This window comes from Bison bison, unplaced genomic scaffold, assembly GCF_000754665.1.
Source record: "Bison bison bison isolate TAMUID 2011002044 unplaced genomic scaffold, Bison_UMD1.0 scf7180017864030, whole genome shotgun sequence".
Lineage (NCBI taxonomy): Eukaryota > Metazoa > Chordata > Mammalia > Artiodactyla > Bovidae > Bison > Bison bison.
Genome location: NW_011494602.1, coordinates 2,860,343 through 2,874,642, shown reverse-complemented (window position 1 = coordinate 2,874,642; position 14,300 = coordinate 2,860,343).

Here is a 14,300-nt window from a genome sequence, read left to right as displayed (position 1 = left end):
TAGGCTGTTCTAAACTAACAGAAATGATAAAGAGGGAAGTTAGCTTTACTCTTCCTGATGCCACTGCTTATCACTGGAAAAACAGCATCATCTGCCAGGCATGATGCCATATTAATCCAAACACACACAAGGTCTTCTCCAGTTCTGTGCAGCTCTTTCCCTTGTTCCAGGTATCTCCCCAGGGTAGGGTGGTGATTACTAAGAACCCTTCCTGAACCTCAATTCCTGCCTGATTACTAGACAAATATAGATTAAACAGTACAGTGACGTTGGTCCCCAAAAGACTTACATTTTGCCAAAATTTAACAGAATAAATGGAGTTGTAAAACTACAGAGAAATGGGATGAATGGTATTATCCCAGCTTTTAAATTCTGAAACATTTCAAAACCATAGAAAGGTTGCCAGAGTAGAAGATTCATGTCCATAAAATCTTCACATGCCTTTGAAGCTTAACGTTTTGCCACATTTGCTTTCTCTGACTCTTTCTGTCTTCTTTTCTCTCTTTTTTACCTGGCCACATAGCACTGCATGTGGATCTTAGTTCCCTGCCCAGGATCGAACTCATACCCTTGGCAGTGGAAGCACAGAATCCTAACTACTGATCCATGAAGGAATTCCCATCTCTGCCTCTTTTTGTGTGTATTCTCTGTGTACACATAATTATACACACACATACTTTCATGCACATACACATTTAAACATATGTACTTATGTGCATATATACATATAAACATATGCATATATATTTTGGGAAACATTTGAAAGTTACTTGTAGATATGACACTTCACTCACAAGTATTCAGCAGATTTTTCATTAAGTCCGTCTAGTCAAAGCTACGGTTTTTCTGGTGGTCAGGTATGGATGTGAGAGCCAAAGTCAGTCTCCCACATGACCATAATATACTGACTGCATTTAAGAAACAACATTAATACAACATTATCTAATATATAGTTTATTGTCAAAGTCTCCAAATTCTCCCAATAATATCCTTTACAGTAAGCTTCATTTTCCCAGGATCCAATCCAGTACTACAGACTACATTTAGTCATCAGAAGTTGAGATTTCTTTAATCTGGGGCAACATATTGTCTTTCTTGACATTGATATTTTAAGAGTAAAATAGACATTTTCCCAAAGAAGATAAACAGTTGATTAAGAAGCATTACAAAAAGAAGCTCAACATTGCTGATTATTAGAAAAATGCAAATTAAATCTACAAAGAGGTATCATCTTACACCAGTCGGAATGGCCATCATCAAAAGTTTACAAACAATAAGTGCTGGAGAAGGTGTGGAGAAAAGGAAACCTTCCTACACTGTTGCTAGGAATGTAGATTGGTGCAGACTCTATGGAAAATCGTATGGCGCTTCCTTACTAAAAACAGAACTACCATATAATCTAGGAAACACACTGTCGGGCATATACCTAGAAAAGGTCACAATTTAAAAAGATACATGCACCCCAATGTTCACTGAAGCACTAGTGACAATAGCCAAGAGATGGAAGCAACCTAAATGTCCATCAACAGAAGAATGGATAAAGAAGTTGTGGTACATATATACAATGGAATATTGTTCACCCATAAAAAATAATGAAACAATGCCCTTTGCAGTAACACAAATAGACTTAGGGATTATCATACTAAGTGAAGGAAGTCAGAGAAAGACAAATATCATATGACATCACTTATCATCTTTATTTATTTTCTTGGGCTCCAAAATTACTGCAGATGGTGACTGTAGCTATGAAATTAAAAGACTCTTGCTCCTTGGAAGAAAAAGCTATGACAAACATAGACAGCATGTTAAAAAGCAGAGAAATTACTTTGCCAACAAAAGTTCATCTAGTCAAAGCTATGGTTTTTCTGGTAGTCAGGTATGGATGTGAGAGTTCGACCATAAAGAAAGCTGAGTGCTGAAGAACTGATGCTTTTGAACTCTGGTGTTGGAGAGTCCCTTGGACTGCAAAGAGATCAAACCAGCCAATCATAAAGGAAATCAGTCCTTGAATATTCATTGGAAGGACTGATGCTGAAGCTGAAGCTGCAATACTTTGGCCACCTGACGCAAAGAAATGACTCACTGGAAAAGACCCTGATGGTGGGCAAGATCGAAGGCAGGGGGAGAAGAAGACAAAGGAGGATGATGTGGTTGGATGGCATCATCAACTCGATGGACATGAGTTTGAGTAAGCTCCAGGAGCTGGTGATGTACAGGGAAGCCTGGTGTGCTGCAGTCCATGGGGTTGCAAAGAGTCGGACATGACTGAGTGACTGAGCTGATCACTTATCTGTGGAATCTAAGAAGATGATACAATGAACTTATAACATATATGGGGAAAGAATCTGAAAAAGAATAGATATAAATATATGTATAACTGGATCACTTTGCTGTATGTCTAAAACTAATGCAACATTGTAAATCAACTATAACCCAATATAAAATAAAAATTAAATTAAAAATGTGCTGTACAGTCAAGATTTTTCAAAGATAGTCTTCAGTTTGGTTTTTCTAATTTTTTCCCTCATGATTGGTGGTGGTGGTGCTCAGTCACTTCTGACTCTTTGAGACCCCATGGACTGTAGCCCATCAGGCTCCTCTGTCCAGGAGATTCTCCAGGCAAGAATACTGGAGTGGGTTGCCATTTCCTACTCCAGGGGATCTTCCTGACCCAGGGATTGAACTTGCATCTCTTGTGTCTCCTGCATTGGCAGGTGGATTCTTTACCACTGCGCCACCTGGGAAATAATGCCTAGATATCCTTTCCTAATGCATCTTCAGAGGCACTGTGGTTTCAGTCTGTCTCATTATTGGCAATAATAAATTTGATCAGTTGGAAAAGGCAACTTCTGCCAAATCTCTCCATTTTTATGGTATCTTCTCCCCTTTGTGACACTTTGAAGACTATGTGAATAGTCCCCTGCTCAAAGACTTTTAATCTGGTGGATAGCATCCACTGCTGACTCTTGCCTAAATCAATTATCATTGTGGTGTTTGCAAAATAAGCATTATACATACTGGAGATAGAGTCCAACACAAAAACCCATTAACTCATATAGAGAAAATAGTCTTCATTGGGATTAATCCTGTTACAGTTTAATAGTTTCCCCTTTAGTTTCTGAGAAAATACCATACTGCTGGATAATTCTTTGAGTACAACCGTCAGTTTTTTTCTAGGATAATTCAGATATATGAAAGGATGAAAATGCACAGACATGAATTCAAATAAGCCCTCTAAAAATGACAAATGTCTTGAATGGTCTCTGTGGCTGTGACATTTACATACATCAAATATCCACATGCTTCCCCACATTCACCAGTTGCCCTTGCAGTGGGGAGGGACCAAGTAATTAGTTCTGACCAATGACCCATTAGCGGAAGTGATAAGTCACTTCTGGACTGAAGTTCCTACAAGGCCATGTCTCTTTCTTTCTTTGCTTCAGCAGTGACCATGGAGACTGAGTGTTGAAATGAGGAGTCAGAACACAGAAGCAGCCCAGGCTGCTAAATCACTACATTGGAAACAGTTGCCCCAAAGAGTTATTTGACCTACAGTGGACTTGGCATGCGTGGGAAATAAACCCCTATGTGCTGAGCTGCTGTAATTTGGGTTTGTTTATTATCACAACATAATCAAGCATATTCTATTGTCTCTAAAAGCCAATTTTTATCAATAATTAGAATTTAACAAGAACCACATTTGGATTAGAATGGTGATATATTAATTTATCCATGGTGGTAATGCAACTGATGCAAAAACAATAGTCATCTACAGGACAACCTTCTCTGCCCTTTCCCTGCCTCCTTTTTCTCTGACAGCCAAACTTCAATATAAAGATTGATGATGAAAGCTCGTGGTATCCTGGAGCTGTTTTAGGAGAACTGCTTTGCAAGCTGGTGGGTGCAACAATGGTACCTTGACATTGCCCATGGAGGGAGTATTTACACCAAAGAAACTGGCAAATGCTACACACTGGCACCACTTCCCTCATCCTCCCACACAGAGCTGCTTGTTGAACATTTAAACAGCACATTGGTGGCTATTTTCCTTTCCAGGTTCTGCTACAAATAGGAGATGGGCATATGACCCAGTATTCACCAGTAAGAGTTGCAAGGAAGCTGGATACAGAACATCGAGGAAGACTTCTCTCCCTATTAAAAATAAAACTATATATATATACACATCAAAAAAGCACATATATGATCACTAAAAGAAAGATATGTACTAGAATGTTTATTGTAACATCTTCACTGTAACCCAAAACTAGTTACTATTCAAATGCTCATCAACAGTAAAATGGACAATGAAATACTGTAAAGCAATGATAATAATTTGCAGCTACACACAAAAAATGGCTGAGATTGTTTCAAATATAATGAGTAAAAGAAGCCAACACAGGACATATTAGATGAGATTCCATTTAGATGAAAGTTCAAAACAGGCAAAATTAATCTATGGTGTTGGACATTAAAAATTATACAACTAGTTACACGTGAAGAAGCTAGTTATGGAAAATAAAAATATGAGAGACTTCTTGAGTCTAACTATATTCTATTTCTGATCTGGGTGATGATCTCAAATGCATCAGTTTGTGAGAATATATCAAGTAAATGCATACTTAAAACTTGTACGCTTTTCTGTATGTATGTGCTTAGTCGCTCAGTTGTGTTTGAATCTTTGTGAACCCATGGACTGTAGCCCATTGGGCTCCTCTATCCATGGGGATTCTCCAGGCAAGAATACTTGTTGCCATGGAGTAAGTTGCCATGCCCTCCTCCAGGGGATCTTCCCAACCTAGGGATTGAACCCAGGTCTCCCACGTTGCAGGCGGATTCTTTACCATCTGAGTCACCAGGGAAGCCTAAGAATACTGGGGTGGGTAGCTTGTCCCTTCTCCAGGGAATCTGCCCGACCCAGGAATCAAACTGGGGTCTCCTGCATTGCAGGCAGATTCTTTACCAGCTGAGCTACCAGGGAAACCCTTCTGTATGTATAGTATACTTCCATAAAATGCTTTTTAAAATAAAGAAAGATGAAAAGATAATAAAGAAAGATGAAAAAAAAAGAGAAGAGGTTGACTTTGCTTCTCCTTCCCACACTGACACGTCTGTGTGAGACATGGATGCCTAGACCCATGGCAGCCCTCTCAACCAACACACTGAGGGGAGCAGAGCTGGATTCCTGAGGACAAGGCTGATCCATGGCACCAATCTTGGAAGTCCCTCTAGATCTTTGGCTTGGGAAATAATAAATATCATTTTGGGGACTTCCTTGGTGGCTCAGTGGTTAAGAATCCACCTGCCAATGCAGAGGACACAGGTTTGATCTCTGGTCTGGGAGGATCCCATATGCCACGGGGCAACTAAGCCTGTGTACCACACGATTACGGAGCCTCTGCTCTAGAGCCTGGGGGCCACAACTACAGAGCACATGTGCTGCAACTGCTGAAGCCTGAGAACGTAGAACCCATGCTCTGCAATAAGAGAAGCCTCCACAATGCAAAGCCTGAACACGGCAACAAAGAGTAGTCCCTGCTCTCCACAACTAGAGAAAGTCCACACACAGCAACAGAGACCCAGCACAGTAAAAAATAATGCATTTTAAAAATTATATTTTTCTTTGGCCCAAAGTAGTCATGTCATCAAAATTATTTATTCTGAGGACTTCCCTGGTAGTCCCATGGCTGAGACTCCATGCTCCCAGTGTAGGGGGCCTGGGTTTGGTCCCTGGTCAGGGAACTATATCCCATATGCCACAACTAGGAGTTCACATCCTACAGCAAAGAAAGATCAAAGATGCCGCATGCTGCAGCTAAGACCTGGCCTAGCCAAATACAAATTTCTTTTCTTTTTTTAAATTATTATGATTTTGTATGGAGACAGCCTTTGGTATTAAATGAAGGAAAAATTTGCATGTCAGCATTGCAAAGCAGAATGATTAACCTATGCAGTAGTTTTCAATACTGCATCAGATAATTGACATGGTTATTTTAGTCTGTTGGAACTTCTATAACAGAATACCACATACTGGGTGGCTTACCAACAACAGAGATTTGTTGCTCACAGTTCTGGAGGTTACCCAAGATCAAGGTGCCATCCTGAGTGACGTTGTTGTGAGAACCCTCTTCTGGTTCAGAAGCCAGTGTCTCGCAGTGGAGAAGAGGTTAGGGATCTCTCTTGAGGCTCCCTTATAAAACCATTAATTCTGTTCAGGAGGGCTCCACCTTTAAGATAAAAGGCCCCACCACTTCCCAAAGACTCCACCTCCTAATAGCATCATCTTATGGGCTTAGGATTTCAACATGTGAAGTTTGCAGGGATACAGACATTCAGACCATAGCAAAGGTTATCCTGGTAATTCTATTTATCAAATTAGGTTCCCCAAGGACTTACCTTCCTGCTCAAATGTCACCTCTTCAATAACAAAAGAATATCTATGTACCTTTATTATGTATATATGAAAATGACTTCTAATCATTCTGTAATAACATTTCCTCACTCCTGTCACCTATTTCCTCCCTATTACCCTCCTTCATTGTCATAAGCATACCTATATTTCTGGAATTGTCTTATTTGTCTCTATGTTTCTCTTCTAGGACATGAGCTCTACATTGAAATGAAGGGTAGAGGAGCAGAGAGGCCTTTCCCACCTTGTTTAGTGTGGCCTCTCTAGTGCCTAAAATTGAACCTGGCAGAGTGTGGACAATCAATCCATGTTTGGGATTTTTACTATGTATTTAGTTATCTCTGGCTGTGCTAGGTCTTCATTACTGCACATCTACTCTCCATTGTGGTGTACAGGTTTCTTCTCATTGCAGTACCTTCTCTTGTTGAGAAACATGGGCTCTAGGTCATGCTGGCTCAGTAACCAGGGCATGTGGGCTTAGAGCTCAGGCTCAGTGGCTGTGGCACACAGGCTCAATCATTCTGCAGCATGCTGGGATCCTCCTGGACCAAGGACTGATCCTGGGGCCCCTGCATTGCAAGGCGAACTCCCAACCATTGGACCACAAGGGAAGCCCAATAGATTTTTAAAAAATAAATGAATAAAGAAGGAACACACATCACCAGGTAATTCATTAAGTCCCCCTATGTACAAACGAGTTCCATTCCAAGAGTACATTCATTAGGTACAATCTGTTCATAAGCACAACAAAGTTACCCTGGGTACCCAACTAACACAATCGGCTATATAGGACTATACTGTGATAGGTTTACAATACTTTCCAAACAAATACTATATAAAAAAATAAAGAAAACATTTTTAATCTTACAGTACCAGCTGCATCACCCTGCCTTTCCACTTGCTTCTGGACATCCTAGGATTGAAATTAAGATCCTATGCTACTGTACTGTATGCAGCATTGTAAAGTACACAAAGCCCAACCACCTGTAGAGGATGCACACATGTGACAATGTATGCCAGACATGTGAACTAACTAACATGTGAACTAACATGCGAACATAAAGTTCACAACTCAGAGGTTCATAAAGGAAACTGTTCATATAGGAAACTTACCGTTTTTAAGCTTTCCACTGAGTACCTATTGACTCATCTAGGGCTTCCCTGTTCTCCTTCATGTGCAACAGTCATGCCATGGTTTCCCTCTTCCTGCCAGATGCGGGTACCCGGCAGGTCCGGTTGCACCGGAAGGTCTTCCTGTCCTACTTGCACAGGGATTCACGTCAGTCTGTCACCTAGTTGTATTCTAAACATAGTCTGTGGGTTTTCAGTCTTTTTACCTCACTGTCTTCTTTTTATAAGAAGATTTTAAAAATATGATAAATGATACCTTACCAAACTGCTAACACCTTTCTAGAAATCCTTCTGTAATTTATCAACGTTTTTGAAAATAACCCAACAACAAGCCTACCTTACAACACAGCAAGAAAACAGACCTACAACTCATTAGGCCTGAACTTCTGACTAGTAAGAAGCACAGCAGAGTGAATATAGCACAATTAACATTTCTTAGATAAGTGAAAATTTAGGCACCCAGGGCATGACTGACCCATGGCAGAGACGAATGGGCACTGAAGCAGGAGAGACTTCTAAGTGTGTGGAAATGAAGCTTTCTCTCATCATCGGGAGAGTGAATATTTTCCACAAAGTCTGCTCGTGGCATAAAACATGCCATCAAAATACAAGGCAGAGGTTGTGTGACGTCCCTGCCAGGCTGCATAAGCATGCAGGTGCCCCTGTGACAGGCGCTACCCCTCAGCCATCGGGACTAAAAATACTTCTTTGCTGTCACCACTACAGAGTAAAGACTTTGACATAATTTACCAGATTTGACTAGTTTCCCCCCGCCTTTTTTTTTTTTTTTTTACTTTCAATGAGGCTCTGAACTCTTCCCCTCAAAATTGAATCTGACAATTGCAAACCAAGGAGATTTAAAAGAACAAACAGGCTCCAAGTTTTCCTTCAAGCCTGGTTAGATAGACTTCATGTGCTTTGAGCTTAGCCATGGGCCAGAGAGAGCACATCCAAGCGCTTCCTGAAAGGTGATGGAATGGGATGGCTTCATCTTTTCTCTAAATATTTGGCTGTGTTTCCTCTTCTTTTCATCTATTTTAAACTCCCAAGCAGCCACTCCCCATGTGATGTGATCTGTGGAACTGAGATGAAATAGTTCAAGAGGAAACATCTCTTTAAAAACTAAATATGGTACAAAGAAGCCAGAAGTAACTGGTGGAGATGGTGGAATGATGTGACCTAAAGAAATGTGTGAATCAGTATATTGAGTTTTGCTTTAAACTGGAGGAGAAATTGGGGTGACAGCTAGAAGGACCCAAGTCAAGAGAATTCCATTTTTAAAGGGAAAAAAAAATAAGAGCACATGGATATGATACAGAAAAGCAAATTCAGGACAGAGGGAGGACTTGCCAGAGCAAGCAAGAAAGGCCAATGCTCCATTTCAGAAGGTGGGGGGTGGGCAGTGGTGGTCACAGTTTCCTTCTGAGCAAAAGGATTGAGGCAGAGACAATGTGGATAGATGAAAGGTTGGTAATGTGAGGTGGAAGGCATGGGAATGTTCTGTTCTGATGGCTTCTCTTTACTTCATGAAACAAGAAGCAAGAATATCAGCTCCAAGTGGGAATGAGGAAGAGAGGAGGAGAAGGTCTGAAATGGTTGTTAAGAAAACAGGAGAGCAAAAGGATTTGGGAAAACCATCCAACTCCCTGGCAGCTCAAAGGACTCATGAGTGCTTCCTGGTTTATAAAGTCAAGGGAAATCAGCCACCATGATGAGTTTTCTCCAGCTGTGTTTAACTGTCAGGCAACAAGTGAGAAAGGGGTGAATGTAATCAGCATTAGATTTTTGCCAAGTGAATAAAAAGAAAGGAAAAAGGAGAAATGTGCAAAGTATAGGCAAGAGAGAAATTATAATTATGGCAACTAGAATCTAAGCTGGCATGGGGCAGGGAGACAGAAAGGGGACAGGGCTGGTGAAGAGGGTGATAGATTTCAGATCATAGTGGGGCTGGTGAATTGTTGAAGCTGAGGTATGACAGGGCACAAGGGCCCTCGAGAAGTTATCCTCACTGTCACATAGCGCTCCAACAGTAAGGTAAATGGAGGAGCAAGATGTCAAGGAAAGAGAAACAGCAGAGATAGTCCCCATATTGTTTAAGGCTGCCATGGGAACAGACAACTCAGACTAGAGCTGTCTTAAGGGAAAGATAAAACTGTCTAGTAAGGAAGAAATTAAAAAGGGTTACCAGAGAATGGAGGAGAGCCTGTATATATAAATGTAGACCTAGGAACAACCCTTCCTTTATGAGATTGTAGATATAAGAAAATGAAGTATCAGCAAGAAGGAAAAACATCCTTGAAACAAGTTTCTGGTGGCAGCCACAGCAGTGACCCACATCCTGGAGCCTTCCTGCACCCTTTAAGATTCATAAAGCCAAAGACTTATTGTTGGATTTCTAGCCAAACCCATTTTACAGATAAGTAGCGGAGAAGACAATGGCACCCCACTCCAGTACTCTTGCCTGGAAAATCCATGGACAGAGGAGCCTGGTAGGCTGCAGTCCATAGTGTCGCTAAGAGTTGGGCACGACTGAGTGACTTCACTTTCACTTTTCACTTTCATGCATTGGAGAAGGAAATGGCAACCCACTCCAGTGTTCTTGCCTGGAGAATCCCAGGGATGGGGAAGCCTGGTGGGCTGCCATCTCTGGGGTCACACAGAGTCAGACACGACTGAAGCGGCTTAGCAGCAGCAGCAGCAGCTAGACTCAAAGAGGTGGAAGAATTTACTAAAAGCTCTACAGCTACAATGCTGACATCTTGACTTACTTTTTAAAAGGGGACGATTACTGTCTTCATGTCAGTCAAACCATATAAAACGGATATATTATAGGTCAAAAGTGGTTGAATATTGTCACTTTCATGCTGTTAACCTAACACATCCTGGCATTCTTTCCGTTATAGCAGAATGTTAAGAATGAGCAATGAATTTTTTTTTAATAAAGTGGTATTCAATTGGTTCCTTATAAAACTCTCCAAATTTTATCAGGAAAACTCCACTAAGCTCTGTGGAGTTAACTGTAAATAATCTCCTAAAACTGAGGTCAAACTTAACTTCTAGTAAGAAAATGAGGAAGAATCCAAAAGTAATGGATCAGAGCAGCCATCTGGAGCTGTGACTAAGAGATTACTGGTGACCTTCAAATCTAAATTAAGGTGACCTAGAAAAGTGTGATTGGATTATGACTATAAATATAAAGCTTATGGCTAAGGAATTACATTGTATATTAGGAAAAGGAGAATGGTTACCAAGATGTCTGTAAAAGGAAACAGAGCCAAACCCAAGGAGTATTTTGCAGGAGTCTCCACCCATCTCCATGGTGGGATATACCATCTTGGGGATGGATGCCCTTGGTCTACAAAGCTCAATGATACTAGTGAAAAAGTTCAAGTCATCCCCTCCGAAAGCCACAATCTCTGTGAAGATAACCTGGGCTTCCCCCTGGGACATGACCAAAAAGAGAGACTGCCATGTCAAATCACACAGAGGCTGGAATTTCTGGTGGTTATGTTTCTCTTCAAATATTCATAAATCAGCTTTATTATTTTTCATACATTAGCCTCTGTAGTTGGGGAATGTGATTAATGTGCATTAGTGTTTGAGACAAAATGAAGCTGGGCTTCCTTGGTGGTGCAGTGGATACAAATCCATCTACCAATGCCTGGAAGACAAGTTCAACGATCCCTGGTCTGAGAAGATTCTACATGCCACAGAGCAACTAAGCCTGTGTGCCACAACTACTGAATCCTGTACACTCTAGGGCCCATGAGCCATGACTAGTGAGCCCCTGTACACAACTACGGAAGCCCACATGCCCTAGAGCCAGCAAGTGGCAGCTGCTGTGCCCACGTGCTGCAGCTACTGAAGCCCATGTGCCTAGAGTCTGTGCTCTGCAACAAGAGAGCAGTTCCTGCTCTCTGCAGCTGGAGAAAGCCCATGCGTAGCAAAGAAGAGGCTGCACAGCCAAACATAAGTAAATATACATAGCAGTCTGTGGTGGTGGTGGTGGTTTTAGTTGCTCAGCTGTGTCCGACTCTTGTGACCCCACAGACTGTAGCCCGCCAGGCTCCTCTGTCCATGGGATTCTCCAGGCAAGAATACTGGAGTGGGATAGCAGTATGTACATGTCAAAAAATAAGTATAAATAAATAGACAATATAGCAGCATGTACAAAAAAGAAATAAAAATGAAAATGATAATAACAATGGTTTTTTAAAAAGACACGCTAAAGCAGATGCAAATCCCTGGAATCACCAGCAGACTTTCCTCATACCAGTACTGCTGCTCCTCTTGGCCTGAGCATGGGTCCAGAAGAGGTAGTTCAGCTGGTGTGTAAGGTAAGTGAGACAGGCCAGGCAGCTAACACCTTCAACTGAGAGCAACCCTCAACCATGCAAATGTTGGTGGATAAATATCCTGACTTCCTCACTCCTCAGTGGGAAAACTGAGACATATCCTGTACTGTCTCCCCAAGGGTCTTCTAGACACTAAATCAGCAAGCTGAGAAATCAGATTTTTCACCCTTCAGAATCAACTGAGGGTTATGGAGAATTTAACAATATATAGAAGGCCACCCAGGAGCATCTGTTCAATCTTTTCCCATTTGACAGGAGTGAGTAAGTGCTCAGTCACTCAATTGTGTCCTACTCTTTGCGACCTCATAGACTGTAGTCTGAGCTTTTCCCAACAATAATACTGTAAGCAGGTTACCATTTCCTCCAGGGGATCTTCTTGACCCAGGGATCAAATCTGAATCTCCTGCTTCTCCTGTTTTGCAGGCAGATTCTTTTAACACTGAGCCACTAGGGAAGCCCATTTGATAGGAAGTCACACTTTTCATTTACATGGTAAAGAATCCAATTGCAATGCAGAAGATGTGGGTTCGATCCCCGGCCTGGAAGATCCCCTTGAGAAGGAAATGGCAACCCATTCCAGTGTTCTTACCTGAAAAATACCATGGACAGAGGAACCTGGCGAGCTACTGTCCATGGGGTCACAAAAGAGTTGGACAAGACTGAGCGACTAAACAACAACACACTTTTATAAACTGGTTTCATAAGTGAAAAAGAGAAGCCCAAAGTCTGAATTACACACTGACTTGATGTGGCTACAAGTATATGAAAAAGAACATAGAATAACAAGAACAAAGATAAAAGCAAATAGTAAGCAAGGGCAGAGACTGGTAAACAGCCGTTAGCAGACACTGGAAGTGACAAGAAACAGTATTCTAGACGCTATCATATTAATAATATACTGCAGAGTTGAGCTCTGTGCTATCTGTGGCCAAGCACTTTGCATACTTTATTCTCACAATAATACTTATTATTATTTTATTCTTACATTAACACTCCAGGTAGTTATTGTTATCAGATGTTCCACTTTGCAGATGATGAAAACAAGGCTTGATGTTAAATCCAAAGTAAACAACTGGTAGGCGACAGAGTTAGGATGTATGCTGGGGGGTCAGTTCAAACATCACACTCTGCAACTAATCTGTTCTATTGCTCTTTTCTCTGTGCCAGACAAAGGTAGGAAGAGTTATGTCTCGGAAGGCTGTATTTTGAGAATGGAAGTGAGCATCAGCAGGGGATGGTGGTGGTAGTGGTGGTTTAGTCTCTAAGTCATGTCAGACTCCTGTGACCCCATGGACAATAGCTCACCAAGCTCCTCTGTCCATGGGATTCTCCAGGCAAGAATATTGGAGTGGGTTGCCATTTCCTCCTCCAGGGAATCTTCCCAACTCAGGGATGGAATCTGAGTCTTCTGCACTGGCAGGCATTCTCCTGCACTTCAGGCAGAAGATTCTTTATCTTTGAGCCACCAGAGAAGTCCAAGAAGGGGATGGGAGGTCCACAAAGAAACAGGATGAAGGCTCCGACCTGCCTGCTCTGGCAAATGCTAAGGCCATTCAGCACAAAGAAAGCACAGTCTGGAAGTACCCAGCCACTGGAGACTGGCCATCATTCAGCACAACAGCTCATCCTCCATCTGGAACACTCCCTACTCGAAGAGCCTGGGGTGAGGGGAAGGGGGACTAGAGGCAGTTCAACATTTCTCTTGTGAAACTAAAGCAAAAGTTGTGATTGGAGAAAATGGCAGCATACACACAACTTCAGTAGGGGAATTGTAGATACCACATCACACCAACTAAAAGTGAAACGACAACGTCAATGTTAGGGAGGATGGAGAGCAACTGAACATCTCCTATATTGCTGGGGGGAGTATAAAACGGTACAACCACTTTTAAGAAAGGTCTGGCCATTCCTTGTAAGATTAAATGCCAACCTTATTACCCAGCAATTATATTCCTCAGTACTTAACCCCCAAAGAAACAAAAGATGTGCAAACCTGTCCATCGTTTTATTCACAATAGCCAAAAATCAGAAACAACTCAAATGTTCAACTCGATGAATGGGTAAACGAATTGTGGTATATACATACAATGTATATGACTCAAAGAGAAAAGGAAGGAATTACTGACAATATACAACAGTGGACCTCAGGGGCATAGTAATAGGCATGGCAGTACATACTTTCTAGAACAGACTACATTAATGATGATGGAAATCACATCAGTGGTTACTTTGAGGGGGCTGCTGAATGACTAGAAAGGGGCATAAATACTATTTTCAGGTGATACAAGATAGAACATCTATCTTGAATCATCTATCTTGATTAGGGTGTGGGTTTACACACACACACACACACACATTTGTGAAAACTCATAGAACTACAAAATTTAGACATGTGCTTTTCCTTAATG